General features: G+C 27.7%; 1 protein-coding gene across 1 annotated transcript in view; it reads right to left on the reverse strand.

The window, feature by feature from the left end:
- LOC142223368 (uncharacterized) overlaps positions 1-16,392 on the reverse strand; it is a 102,390-nt gene that overhangs the window by 13,124 nt on the left and 72,874 nt on the right. The window lies entirely within an intron of this gene.

Genomic DNA, 16,392 nt, shown 5'->3' on the forward strand with positions numbered 1-16,392 from the left:
GGTTCGACATCAAAAGCCAACAACGAAAAGTGGGCCACATTTGTTGAATGTTTCATGTTTTGTCCATTTATTTCTAAGCTGTTGAGATGGAGCCGTTTATTTTGTTGTTGTATTTGAACGAAAGTAAAATCTCCGCATGCCATTTGAACCAGTTTTTAATGGCCAGTATATTGGAATATTTTTTTTTTGTACCAGAAGCCAGTTTCAAAAAAGCCTGTGCCATTATTAAGTATGGAGGAGCTACATCATATACCGTCTATACCGGCATCTTGGAATATCCTTTTATATCACACTTCAAGTGTGAGAGATGTTTTGGTTTGGGTTTTTTTTTGGAGCGTTATTGAAAATCCATTGGGGTTTTGTTTTGATTGTCAAAGTTACAATAACGCGTACATTGACATAGTTTTTTTTTCTTCTTCTCCCCATGGATGGTTGGTGGTTTGGCTGACTTCTGGCTTGAAGTCTTCAGCACTTGTTTCCATTGCTGTTGTTGATATTTTCCTTTTCATGTTGCCTGACATGGATGCATTTGTGCATTTTCCATTGTGGGTTAATAAATTCAGGTCATGCATAATGGATTAAAAGTCTTCAAAAGCCATGGATACTGGGAGCCTGATGTACTTGGAGAATTTGCAAACAATTGCTTGATAAGTGGGACTTGGGTGGAGGTTTTTGGATTAAGAGTTTGAGTTTATGCGCGAAGAAGATGAAAAGTGATGAAAGATTGAAAAGATTCTGATGACGAAGAGCACTTCGATCGCAGGTAAGTAATGAAAATTGGGCGACAATCAATACGAAGATGATATTTAATTACGGTGAGTGTATGAGTAAAGTTGTGAGTGTGAGTATTTTCAAAAATTTTCACTCACATGATTTATTCAAAACATTTCTTTTATCGACATCGATCTAGTATATAGAAATAAAATCTTAACAAAGTTTCCTATAGAAATAAAATTTTGAAAAAATTTTCTATAGAAATAAAATTTTGACAAAATTTTCTATAGAAATAAAATTTTGACAAAATTTTCTATAGAAATAAAATGTTGGCAAAATTTTCTATAAAAATGAAATTTTGACAAAATTTTCTACAGAAATAAAATTTTGACAAAATTTTCTATAGAAATAAAATTTTGACAAAATTTTCTATAGAAATAAAATTTTGACAAAATTTTTTATAGAAATAAAATTTTGACAAAATTTTCTACAGAAATAAAATTTTGACAAAATTTTCTATAAAAATAAAATTTTGACAAAATTTTCTACAGAAATAAAATTTTGACAAAATTTTCTATAGAAATAAAATTTTGACAAAATTTTCTATAGAAATAAAATTTTGACAAAATTTTCTATGAAATAAAATTTTGACAAAATTTTTTATAGAAATAAAATTGTGACAAAAGTTTCTATAGAAATAAAATTTTGACATAAGTTTCTGAAGAAGTAAAAGTTTGACAAAAAGTTCTAAGAAATAAAATTTTGACAAAAATGTTCTATAGAAATAAAAATTTTTCAAAATTTTTTATGGAAATAAAATTTTGACAAAATTTTCTATGAAATAAAATTTTGACAAAATTTTCTATAGAAATAAAATTTTGACAAAATTTTTTATAGAAATAAAATTTTGACAAAATTTTTTATAGAAATAAAATTGTGACAAAAGTTTCTATAGAAATAAAATTTTGACATTAGTTTCTAAAGAAGTAAAAGTTTGACAAAAAGTTCTAAGAAATAAAATTTTGTCAAAATTTTTTATGGAAATAAAATTTTGACAAAATTTTCTATGAAATAAAATTTTGACAAAATTTTCTATAGACATAAAATTTTGACAAAATTTTTTATAGAAATAAAATTTTGACAAAATTTTCTATAAAAATAAAATGCTAACCAAATGCTAGAAATAAAATGCTAACCAAATTTTCTATAGAAATAAAATGCTAACCAAATTTTCGATAGAAATACAATTTTTGACAAAATTTTCTATAGTATTAAAATTTTGACACAAATTTCTACAGAAATAAAATGTTGACAAATTTTTCTATAGAAAAAATAGTAAAAAAATTTCTATAGAAATAAAATTTTAACAAAATTTTCTATAAAAATAAAATGTTGACTAAATTTTCTATAGAAATAAAATGTTGACAGAATTTTCTATAGAAAAAAAATTGACAACTTTTTCTATAGAAATAAAATTTTGACACAAATTTCTACAGAAATAAATTGTTGACAACATTTTCTATAGAAATAATAATAGAAAATTTTCTTTAGAAATAAAATTTTGACAAAATTTTCTATAAAAATAAAATGTTGACAAATTTTTCTATAGAAATAAAATTATGATTTTCTAAAGAAATAAAATTTTGGAAAAAGTTTCTATAGAAATAAAATTTTGACAACATTTTCATTAGAAATACAATTTTTACAAAATTTTCTATAAAAATTAAATTTTGACAAAATTTTCTATAGAATAAATAATAGAACATTTTCCATAGAAATGCAATTTTAACAAAATTTTCTATAGAAATAAAATTTTGACAAAAGTTTCTATGGAGACAAAATGTTGACTAAATTTTCTATAGAAATAAAATGTTGACAAAATTTTCTATAGAAATGAAATTTTGACTATATTTTCTATAACATAGAAATAAAATTTTGACAAAATTTTCTATAAAAATAAACAAAATGACAAATTTTTCTATAGAAATTTTGATTAAATTTTCTAAAAAGATAAAATTTTGATTACATTTTCTAAAGAAATAAAATTTTATTGTTGTTTTTGATCTCAGCTTAAAACCATGCATTGACTAAACTACAAGTGTAGCTTAACCAACAGAGGAAATGCATTTTTCCTATGTTGGTTTTTTTCCAAGCTACACTTGTAGTTTAGTCAATGCATGGTTTTAAGCTGAGATCAAAAACAACAATAATGATTGAAGAGAAACCAACAATAACAAACAAAACGAAATAAAATTTTGGAAACATTTTCTATAGAAATAAAATTTTGAGAACATTTTCATTAGAAATACAATTTTTACAAAATTTTCTATAAATATAAAATTTTGACAAAATTTTCTATAGAATTACATTTTTTTTTAACAAAATTTTCGATAGAAATAATAATAGAACATTTTCTATAGAAATAAAATTTTGACAAAATTTTCTATTGAAATAAAATTTTGACAAAATTTTCTATAGAAATAAAATGTTGACAAAATGTTCTATAGAAATTAAAATTTTGACAAAATTTTCTAGACAAATACAATTTTGACAAAAGTTTCTATGTAAATAAAATTTTTACTAAATTTTCTATGGAAACAAAATTTTGACAAACTTTCTAAAGAAATAAAATTTTGCAAAATTTTCTGTAGAAAAAAAATGTTGGCAAAATTTTCTATAGAAATAAGATTAAAAAATGTTGACAAAATTTTCTATAGAAATGAAATTTTGACTACATTTTCTATAACATAGAAATAAAGTTTTGACAAAATTTTCTATAGAAACAAAATTTTTGGGAAAATTTTCTATAGAAATAAAATTTTTGAGAAATTTTATAGAAATAAAATTTTTAAAAAATTTTATAGAAATAAAATTTGAACAAAATTCTCTACAAAAAAAAAATTGACAAAATTTTCTATAGAAACAAAGTTGTTCAAGAAAAGTTTTTTTTTATTTTGGTAATTTTTGGTAAAATTTTCGTAGATTATTTTCGGCTTGAGTGGCAACCGTGCTACTACTTCCATTTTCGCCTGACAATTCGTTAAGTTGGATATAGTAGAAGCCCGTTGTTTTAGGCTTACTTAGACTATTGGGATATCACACGGTGTGAACTTTTCTATTATTTTTTTGATAATTAATTTTGACAAAAGTTTCTATGGAAATAAAATTTTGACTAAATTTTCTATAGAAATAAAATTTTGACTAAATGTTCTATAGAAATAAAATTTTAACAAACATTTCTAGAGAAATAAAATTTTGACAAAAGTTTCTATGGAAATAAAATTTTAACAAAATTTTCTATAGAAAAAAAATGTGGGCAAAATTTTCTATAGAAATGCAATTTTGACTAAATTTTCTATAGAAATAAAATGTTGACAAAACTTTATAAAAAAAAAATTGGCAAAATTTTTTATAGAAATAAAATTTTGACAAACTTTCTAAACAAATAAAATTTAACAAAATTTTATATAGAAAGAAAATGTTGGCAACATTTTCTATAGAAATAAGATTTTTAAAAAATTTTCTATAGAATTAAAGTTTTGACAAAATTTTCTATAGAAATAAAATTTTTACAAAATGTGCTATGGAAATAATTATTTGAAAAAATTTGCTATGGAAATAAAATTTTGACAATATTTTTTATAGAAATAAAAACAAAAATTAAATTTTTATAGAAATAAAATTGTAACAAAATGTTCTATGGAAATAAAATTTTGACAAAATATTCTATAAAAATAAAGTTTTGCAAAATAAGATTTTTTTGTTTTGGTAATTTTTGGTAAAATTTTCTCCAAATTTTTTTAGATTATTTTCGGCTTGAGTGGCAACCGTGCTACTACTTCCATTTTCGCCTGACAATACGTTAAGTTGGGTATAGTAGCAGCCCGTTATTTTAGGCTTACTTAGACTATTGGGATATCAAACGCTGTGAACTTTTCTATTATCACTGAGTGCTGCCCGATTCTATGTTAAGCACAATGACAAAGGACCACAGTTTTGTAGCCGACCAGCATTACTGAAGGGGTATAATCGATCGCCAAAAACCTTGTTGGGTCGAAATGGCGATTGAACCCATTACTCTTTGTATACAAGGTGGACATGCTAATCATTGCACCATGGTTGCTCCTAAAACTATGCAAATATTTCAAAGGAGTTTTTTTAATAGGAAAATAGATATATACCTTGGATCGGTTAATTAAAAAAACCATCTCAAACCTAATTTGAAAGAAATCATTAAAAATAGAATGTTTGCATTTCTTTTTGTATCACCCGTAAATACAGTATCGTAACAGTCGCCATGATTTCATGAGTATGCAATAAAATTATGCATTTGCCCAGTATCAAATTGCGTACCTCCTAAAAATATGCAATTATTTCAAAGGACTTTTCCTTTATAAATAGGGAAACTGGTATACACCAGGGTTCCGTTAGTTACAAAAAAAAAAACCAAACCCAATATTCATGGGCACATTAAAAATATGATGTATGTTATATCCTTGTTGGAAATTTAACCAATTTTAGTGCCACACTTAAATATGTTTGCTCTACTCACGACAGTGATCTAAAAGTATGTATAATTTTTCTGAATAGGAAAACAGAAATACCCCCGATATCAGCTCCTAAACCTAATGTATAAGAATGTACAGTTAAACCTCTCAAATTTGGACACTATGACCACCGGACACCTACCAAATATGGACAATTGTCTGGGAACGTTTACTATATTGACACATTAAAATTACCTGGTCACCTCTCAAAGGAGGACAAAATTTAGGCGACCGTGGGTGTTCACCTTTCAGAGGTTTCATGGTATTTATACCCTAAACCACATAGTGGTCAGGGTATAATAAGTTTGATCGGCCAAAAAATGTGCCTACCAGAAATATTGATTTTAGACCCCATAAAATATATACCGATCGACTCAGAATCACCTCCTGAGTCGATCTAGCGCTTGGTGTCCGTCCGTCCGTCCGTCCGTCTGTCCATGTATTTGTTGTTCACAGGATTCCGGTCGCAATTATTAACCGCTTTTGATGAAATTTGATACAGGGAGTTTTTTGGGCACAAGGACGAACGCTATTGAATTTGGAAGAAATCGGATCAAATTTAGATATAGCTCCCATATATATGTATCGCCCGATTTCGACAAATGGGGTCACGTTGCGCGTTTTTTCAAACGGATCGTCACCAAATTTGGCAAGAGGTAATCTTTTCCATCGCCCTACAAGTCTGCAAAATTTCATCCAAATCGGTTCAGATTTAGATATAGCTCTCATATATATGTATCGTCCGATTTTCCCAAAACCTTTATTTATCAACCGATCTTACTCAAACTTGGCTAAATATAATCTTCTATAGCATTTACTATATGTGCAAAAAATCATCGAAATCGGCTCCCATATATATGTACCGCCCGATTTTTCTAAATTTGGCCATAAAACTCTTATTTATCAACTGATCTTACCCAAATTTGGCTAAATGTAGTCTTCTATAGCACTAACTATATGTGCAAAAAATCATCGAAATCGGTTCAGATTTAGATATAGCTCCCATATATATGTATAGCCCGATTTTCCCAAATTTGGCCATAGAACCCTTATTTATTAACCGATCTTACTAAAAGTTGGCTAGATCCAGTCCCAAATTTGGCTAAATGTAGTCCTCTATAGTACTAACTATATGTGCAAAATTTCATCGAAATCGGTTCAGATGTAGATATAGCTCACATATATGTATCACCCGATTGTGAAAAATTCGCCCCTAATAACCTTATGTTTGACCATACAGGCCTCATTTCTTAACTGATCTTACTCAAATCTTGCACAAGGTAACCTTTTGTGGTATTAATCAAACCCGCAAATATAATGCAAATTTGTTCAGATTTAGATATAGCTTCCATATATATGCATCGCTCGCAAATTTGGCCATAGTACTCTTATTTATTAACCAATGTTACTCAAATTTCAAAATTTGATGTACTAGCTGATCGTAATTATACGTACTTGTAGCTCTTACATAAGAATATTACTCGATTTTTACAAATTTGTATTTATTACCCACACTAATTTAACGATTTTCTCTTTTTTAATAATGGGCTCAATATTAGTGGCATACTAACTACGTAGGTGCAATAGCAACACAGCCAGTGTTGCTAGAAGATGGAAATTCACTATATGTAGGGGTTTTCTAATATTTAGCGGCTTGTAGGGACGTAGGGCCGCAATGTAGGACATTTTCACTCAACACAATTTGTAATAATTTTTACATTTTGGTGGATCTAGAGGAGGAAATTAGAAGCCGGCAAGGCTTGATCTTTAATAATGTGTGGTAAACTTTATTCCCGTAGAAAATTTTGTCAACAGTTTATTTCTATAGAACATTTTGTCAAAATTGTATTTCTATAGTAATTTTTTTCAAAATATTATTTCTATAAAAAATTTTCTCAAAATTTTATTTCTGTGGAATTTTTTCTCAAAATTTTATTTCTTTAAAATTTATTGTCAAAATTTAATTTCTATAGAAAAATTTCTCACAAAAATTTGTTTAAAGAAACTTTTTCCAAAATTTTATTTTTATAGAGATTTAACAAAAAAGGTTACTAATTTGGGTAGAATTCTACCAACTGTGGCAACCGTGGTGGTAATACAAATTTATATTCTAAGTTATATACGTTGCATATTCATGTTTTATGATAATAAAGTACTTGGAACCATTTTTGTTTTGTATTTTTTTTTTAATTTTAACGAAAAATATAGTAGGGAATATGGTTACTTGTTTTTTTTTATTGGAAAATGTGTAACAGTTTGTGCTAATGGTTGAGATATCATTAGGGTATACTAAAATTATATTTTTACCTGTAATAAATGACATACCCCCTAAAAGTATGCAAATATTTCAATGTGTTTTCTGTATTTTATTTTGTAATAGCGAACAGTTAAACCTCTGAAAACCTGACACATCCCAAACATGGACAATTGTATGGGGATGTTTACGATATTAACACATCTCATACCTGGACACCTCTCAAAGGTGGACATAATTTACGCGACCGTAGATGTCCACCTTTCAGAGGTTTCACTGTATACCCGTGGTCAGTTGACTGCATAGATCAACCAAACCTTACGTTCAAGAACAAGTGTGCCACTTTTCCTGCCACCCTTGTGACACGTTTTGTATAACTCTTCGGGAGATTCTCAGCGGTTTCTGTATTTCCCTCACTCTAGTTTTCTTGATTTCTTTTCCATGCAATGGAACTCCTACAATTGGTTATAGTCCACCATTCATTGTTGGCGGCTATTTAATTATAAAAACCCTTTGAGGTCATACCTAATCAAACTTCATGCTTGGAATAAACATCAATTGTTTTGTAATGATCTACCAGAACAAAATCACGTTTTGTAAATGAAAAGGGTTAAAGCAATCTATGGATCCCCTTCTATTACAAAACCCTAGGAATTATTAATGAATTAATATTATCACTCTAAAAAAACGCCACTCTGTGCAATCGAAGCCTAAGATCTTACTAAGCCATTCATTCAATATTGCGTTTCCTTATGGAACCACTAACAATTAGGGAGTGCACCCAGAGTCTTTTGTCTACAGGTGCTTGGTGGATTACATAATTCTGAATGAATGAATGGTCAATACAATCGAATTGAAACAAATTCAATTTTAATTTGAGGTCTATGCAAGACTCACTAACCATAATCGCCCGGTATACAAAATAACCACAAAGCTACCACAAAAGAAGTATACACTTACAGAAAGCCCATACCAAAGGAGGTAGCTACAAATACCAGCAATGAAAAGCGTGCCAACTTTCTAATCCCAAACAATTCATCATCTAAGCCATCTCAGTAGCATCTAAGCCAAGAAACCGTCTGCTGTGAATGCAATGCAAGCCAAAGTCTTAGCAATGGAAGCATATCAGACCACAACTCCATTGATTTAATGAGTTTTTAATTAATTTTGATTAAACGATTGAACTGAATTTTGGGTTTTAGTGGGCAATGGTCTCCTTGGTGATGGTGATTGCTTCATAGAAAAATTTACGCAATTTTAAGATTTCATTAAAGTGACCCTCTTTCGATTGGATTGGTTAGACAAAATAAATGCAATAGACAAACGAATCCACGGATGGACGGACAGAAGAGATGCACAAAAAACTGAATGGATTTACGTAAATGGTGACCAAGACACTTGTTATAAATTCGTTTAAAGCAACCACCTCTAAAAAAAATGCTATTGGCACCATCATCACCATCATGGTTTCGTACCACCAGCCAAAGAACTGATCTAGCCTCTGGTACTCTAGCTAACTGGCTGACAGGCAGGCTAGTTGTATTCATTGAAGTTCCGAGGTGCACCTTAAAGATTTCAGATTACCACCATCTGTTTTAGGTTACTCCAAGTAGTCAACAGCAATTGGTGCGACTTTTTTTTGTTTTTTTTTTTTTTTTTTTTGTAGTTTTTAATGATGTTAGATGAGCTTCGATGTTCAAAGCAATCATCCGAGCCAGCCAGACCAAAGTGTAGCCATCATCTACCATGGAAAAATGTGAGCATTATGCAATTGTCTGCCTGAAGTTGTAGAGTTCAACAGCAGATGAAGCATCAGGCGATAATGGCCACTGAATTGTCTGTTTGGGGTATGAAGTGGAATGCGGAGTGCGGAATACGAATGAATGGATTTGCATCCTAACATATGGGGAGTAAAGTGGTGGTCATGGTGATGTCCAGTCAACCACATTTTTGTTTCGTTTTTTTTTCTCCTTACATCTTCCATTTGAGGCTATATTTCCTGTTAAGCGTTTGTTGTGTGCAGTTTTTTTTTCTTGCTTACCATTAGGCCAAATCGTATTGCAGAAGCTCAATGGCTATTTTGCATGGCCTGAGGACGATTGCACATAGCTGCTGGTTGTAAACTACTTCCTAAGATTTATTGATTACTCTGTGAAACATCCACACGGCTTCATATCAAAGTTTTTCCCCAGAGTTGTAGTGTGATGTTTGATTTTATTTCAACAACAGATGTTTTTTTCATTTTTTCTTCTCACTTGTTTTTCCATTTTTTCGAGTTCAACTTTTGACCAATAGTCAGTCAAGGTTATTCATTGTTCAGTGTTTAGAATCTGATTGTCTTCTTTACCTAGAGGCTGTCTTCTTTCGTTCTTTGTCTGAGTGAATCAATTCTTTTGGGGCATTCTTATGCTGTTTTATTTTGGTGATTTATTTGAAAGAATAGTTAAAGATCTTTACGGTTTGTTTGTGTTTCGTGTTTTGGTTTTCTTCATTTTTTATTATTGACAAGATGTCTACATGACTCTAGTTACATTTTTTCTCAATTTGTTTTAATTGTTGCTGCAAGAGGCAATGGAATCTGGGTATGATCTGGAAAATTCTGATCATAAATAAGAGGAATGTATGAACAGCTGGGAAATATTCTGCTATACTCTCGCGATTACATCGCTAGAGTATTTCTAATGAAATTTTATCTCTTTAGAAATAAAATTTCCTCAATATCTTATTTCTATAGAAAAATTTCTCAAAATTTTATTTCTATAGAAAATTTCCCCAAAATTTTATTTCTATAGAAAATTTTCTCAAAATTTTATTTCTACAGAAAATTTCCCAAAAATTTTATTTCTATAGAAAATTTTTTCAAAATTTTATTTCTCTAGAAAATTTTTTCAAAACTTTTTTATACAGAAAATTTTGTCAAAATTTTATTTCTATAGAAAATTTTGTCTATAGAAAATTTTCTCAAAATTTTATTTCTATAGGAAATTTTCTCAATATTTTATTTCTATAGAAAATGTTGTCAACATTTTATTTCTATACAAAATTTTGTCAAAATTTTATTTCTATAGAAAGTTTTGTCAAAATTTTATTTCTATAGAAAATTTTGTCAAAATTTTATTTCTATAGAAAGTTTTGTCAAAATTTTATTTCTATAGAAAATTTTGTCAAAATTTTATTTGTATAGAAAATGTTGTCAACATTTTATTTCTATAGAAAATGTTATTTCTATAGAAAGTATTTGTCAAATTTTTATTCCTATAGAACCTTTTTTTTAAATTTTATTTCTAATGAAAATTTTGTCAAAGTTTCTTTTTATAGAAAACTTTTTCAAAATATTATTTCTATACAAATTTTTCTCAAAACTTTATTTCTTTAAAAAATTTTCTCAAAATGTTGATTTCTAATGCAAATATTCTCCAAATTGTATTTCTATAGAAAATTTTGCCAAAATTTTATTTCTGTAGAATTTTTTTTAAAAATTTTATTTTTAGAGAAAATTTTGTCAAATTTTATTTCTATAGAAAATTTTATTTCTATAGAAAGTTTTGTCAAAATTTTATTTCTATAGAAAATTTTGTCAAAATTTTATTTCTATAGAAAAATTTCTCTAAACTTTATTTCTTTAAAAAATTTTCTCAAAATGTTGATTTCTAATGCAAATGTTCTCAAAATTGTATTTCTATAGAAAATTTTGTCAACATTTTATTTCTGTAGAAAATTTTTTAAAAATTTTATTTTTAGAGAAAATTTTGTCAAATTTTATTTCTATAGAAAATTTTGTAAAAATTTTATTTCTATAGAAAATTTTGTCAACATTTTATTTGTATAGAAAACGTTGTCAACATTTTATTTCTATAGAAAATGTTGTCAAAATGTTATTTCTATAGAAAATATTTGTCAAATTTTTATTCCTATAGAACATTTTTTTTTTAATTTTATTTCTAATGAAAATTTTGTCAAAGTTTCTTTTTATAGAAAATTTTTTCAAAATATTATTTCTATAGAAATTTTTCTCAAAACTTTATTTCTTTAAAAAATTTTCTCAAAATGTTGACTTCTAATGCAAATGTTCTCAAAATGTTGATTTCTAATGCAAATGTTCTCAAAATTGTATTTCTATAGAAAATTTTCTCAAAATTTTATTTCTATAGAACATTTTCTCAAAATTGTATTTCTATAGAAAATTTTATTAAAATTTTATTTATACAGAAAATTTTCTAAATATTTTATTTCTATGGAAAATTCCTTCAAAATTTTATTTATAGAAAAAATTTTCTTAAAATTTTATTTCTATAGAAAATTTTCTCAATATTTTTTTTTTCTATAGAAAATTTTGTCAAAATTTTATTTCTATAGTAAATGTTGTTAAAATTTTATTTGTATAAAAAATGTTGTCAAAATTTTATTTATATTTGTTGTTTTGATCTCTGCTTTAAAACCATTGCGTTGACTAAACTACAAGAGTAGCTTAACCAACGGAGGAACGGAGGGAGCCACCGTGGTGCAATGGTTAGCATGCCCGCCTTGCATACACAAGGTCGTTGGTTCGATTCCTGCTTTGACCGAACACCAAAAAGTTTTTCAGCGGTGGATTATCCCACCTCAGTAATGCTGGTGACATTTCTGAGGGTTGCAAAGCTTCTCTAAGTGGTTTCACTGCAATGTGGAACGCCTTTCAGACTCGGCTATAAAAAGGAGGTCCCTTGTCATTGAGCTTAACATGGAATCGGGCAGCACTCAGTGATAAGAGAGAAGTTCACCAATGTGGTGTCACAATGGACTGAATAGTCTAAGTGAGCCTGATACATCGGGCTGCTACCTAACCTAACCTAACCTAACCAAACCTAACCTAACGTAACGGAGAAAAACAATGTTTGTCAAATTTATTTGGGCAAAGTCCTATAGACTGCAAGATGGTTGTATGGACGCACGTTTCAGAATTACCACATTCCCCATCAGCATCATCTATTTGCAGCAAAACTATCAACCAATTATCAGAGTAAATTCAGGCAGTTCACTAAACCCAAAGTGAACCGCACTTGAACTTTCCACAAAAAGGTTAATGATAGCCGGCCATTGCCGAAATAAATTTGTACAAACATATCTCTTTTCCTTTGCCACTGTCAAATCATCGATTTGAGTGCAGTTGGCTGGGTTTATTTTATTACTTCATTCGTTTTTGTTTTTATTGTTGGTTTGTACTTTAATCATATTTCTTGTTTTGATCTCATCTTTAAAACCATTGCGTTGACTAAACTACAAGAGTAGCTAACCATAAAAATTTTTATCAAAATTTTATTTCCATAGAAAGTTTTCTCAAAATTTTATTTCAATAGTAAATTTTGCCAAAGTTTTATTTCTCTAGAAAATTTGGTCAACATTTTATTTCTATTGAAAATTTTTGTCAAAATCTAATTTTTATAGAATATTTTGTCAAAATTTTATTTCTGTATAATTTTTTCTCAAAAATTTTATCAAAATTTTATTTCTATAGAAAATTTTCTCAACATTTGATTTCTATAGAAAATTTTGTTAAAATTTTATTTCTATAGAAAATTTTGTCAAAATTTTATTTCTATAGAAAATTTACCCAAAATTTTATTTTTATAGAAAATTTTTTCAAAATTTTATTTCTATAGAAAATTTTCTTAAAATTTTATTCCTATAGAAAATTTTGTCAAAATTTTATTTCTATAAAAAAATTTGTCAAAATTTTATTTCTATAGAAAATTTTGTGAAAATTTTATTTCTATAGAAAATGTTGCGAAATTTTATTTCTATAGAAAATTTTGCCAAAGTTTTATTTCTATGGAAAATTTGCTCAAGATTTTATTTCTATTGAAAATGTTTGTCAAAATTTTATATCTATAGAAATATTTGTCAAAATTTTATTTCTATAGAAAGTTTTGTCAAAATTTTATATCTATTCTTTTTGTCAACTTTTTATTTTTGTCAACATTTTATTTCTATAGAAAATTTTATCAACATTTTATCTGTATAGAAAATTTTGTCAACATTTTATTTCTATTTCAAATTGTTATTGCTATAGATTTTTTTAATTTTATTTCTAATGAAAATTTTGTCAAAGCTTTTTTATAGAAAATTTTTCAAAATATTATTTCTATAAAAATTTTTCTCAAAACTTTATTTTTTTAAAAAATTTTCTCAAAATTTTGTTATACCTATAGATTTTTTTTAAATTTTATTTCTAATGAAAATTTTGTCAAAGTTTCCTTTTATAGAAAATTTTTCAAAATATTATTTCTATAGAAATTTTTCTCAAAATTTTATTTCTATAGAAAATTTTGTCAAATTTTTATTTCTGTAGAAAATTTTGTCAAATTTTATTTCTGTAGGAAATTTTGTAAAAATTTTATTTCTATAGAAAATTTTGATAAAATTTTATTTCTTTAGAAAATTTTGTCAAAATTTTATTTCTTTAGAAAATTTTGTCAAAATTTAACTTTTATAGAAAATTTTGTCAACATTTTATTTCTATAGAAAATTTTCTCAAAATTTTATTTTTATAGCGGAATTTGTCAGAATTTTATTTTCTATTTGTCCCAACATTTTATTTCTTAATTTTTTTTAAATTTTATTTCTGTAAACAAATTATATTATATGAATTACCTCTTAGTTGGAGAAAAATATTTTGTAAAATCTACCAAACACCGAGAATTCTACCAATTTACCAGGCAGTAGACAATCTACCAGTTTTGGCAGAAGTGGAGCATGAGAGCCCGAAATTGAACCTATGACCCTCTATAAGGCGGCTATGCAACTCAGTATTACCGTTTTACCAGTTTATTGGCAATTTTACAACTTTTGGATGTACTGACAAAAATATTGACCAACACACATAGAAAATTTCGTAACAATTGAGGCAACGATTTTTTTTTTTATTTACAGAAAGAAAAAATCATTAAAACAATGAAAATATTCATTAGTAGAATGAACAATTTCTTTATTAAATGTAAAGTTCATTACAATAACTAAAAATTTCATTGTATTTATGAATTTGTTTCATTCCCAAATTTGAAAAATCCTTTAAAAGGATTTTGGAATTTAATTCGTATTTCTTCTTTGTGGTAAAGAGTGTCACTATTTGAGCAATTTTTGAAAAATGCGTGTCGTTTTTTTATTTCCTATGACAATTGTTGATTACTTGTCCTTCAATCGATTACTTGTCCTTCAATTCGACAAACTTTACTGTTTAAGTTAAATGATCAGAGAAACAAAACTGTTTGGCTGCTTTTCAAAGCTCTAAATAAAATAATAGCATACTTTTAGGGGGAAGGATCAACTAATAGAACTTCTTACTTGAAATCGTTTCGTTCGTTTAATACAATCAAAATTTCATCACTCTATATTTCTTCTTTATGGTAAAGAGAATGACTTTCTGTACAAGTTGTGAAAAATTCGTGCCGTTTTATATTTTGAATTTTTATTTATTTACTAAATTCTTTTTATCCCATAGACTTAAATGAATAAATAAATAAATTCTTGTGAAACTTTTTAACCAATCGATTAACTTTCCTCCAATTCGTCAAACCTTGCTCTAAAACATCAAGGATAAGGACGACAAACCTGTTTGACTTGCTTCCTAAAATTCGAAATAAAATATTAGCATACTTTCAGGCGAAAAAAATAAAAGTTCGTATTTGAATCTAAATTTAGAAATGGCTACTAAAATTTTCGTTTACTATACTCAAAATTCCACACCTTTACATACCTCCCTCTGTAGCGTTCATGGCATATGTGAAATAATCGAGAATCGTATTACACAACTGTTCAAATTAATGACACATGGCCAGGTCAATAGAATACCGTCGAGCAGACATGATCAAAATGTGTGTGAATTGGGTAGTTGGCTTACCTCCAAACGGGCTGGCTGGCTTTAATTGAAGAGCTTGAAAGGTGGTTTTTGTCAATATTCGAAACATCGAATATTTTTCTGTGTCAACTAAGAATTCCTTTCACTTTTATATGCAACTTGCAAGCCTACAAATCCCATAAAACCAAATGCATTGATTTTCGATATAGAAAAAATTATTAATTTTTTGGCGAATGCACTAAGGAAAAACTCAAGTTGGACTTAGCCATACACCACTAAAAAAATTGAAATTTTTGTTAGAAAAATTGCCATAGGTGACAATAATTGGTAGTTTTAACTACAATGTTGGAAAAAAATTACCACTTTTTTAGTATGGGGCCAGGAATGCTATGAAATTCATCCGGCTGGCTCCCCCGTTATGAATTTGATTCATTTGCCTCTGGAATGAAAATTGTTTAATAGTTTTAAAATCGCAGCAAATGCTCCATTTCAATAAGCTCTAGCTAGAGATCGATATAGAATTTCACAAAAATCGGAATGTCATGGTTGCCTCCGATCCATAGATGAGGTTGTAAAAATCATATTAATGATGTTAACTGTCATAACTAGATCTACTTTGCAAACACCTTTTTCATAGTTTAAAATATGGAAATTAAAAAAAAAAAAAAAAACTGTCTATTAAAATAGTTTACTTCAGATATTAAATGTAATTGCAATATCTTTAGCTACTTAAATTTATGCAAAAAATGTTAAAGTTTTTTTAACGACAAACAATACCCATGATGGGATTTTTTTCATCCGCTTTCGCATTCTCCTCCATAGACAGACAATTCTCACAATACAATTTCAGTCTAAATGAAAACTACCTGCTGGAGTTTGGGTGAGGTGAGAAGTAATGATGAAGCAAAGTTTCACAAAAGACCCCAAGTAGAGAAGATATGAACAAAAACACCTTAAAAGGCATACTTAGTCTACAGTCCTGGTGTCGTCTGGAGCAAAAAAGTGTGCCATAGCAAAAATATTTAAGTCTTTTGTAATAACAT

This window comes from Haematobia irritans, chromosome 2 (assembly GCF_050003625.1).
Source record: "Haematobia irritans isolate KBUSLIRL chromosome 2, ASM5000362v1, whole genome shotgun sequence".
Classification (NCBI taxonomy): Eukaryota; Metazoa; Arthropoda; class Insecta; order Diptera; family Muscidae; genus Haematobia; species Haematobia irritans.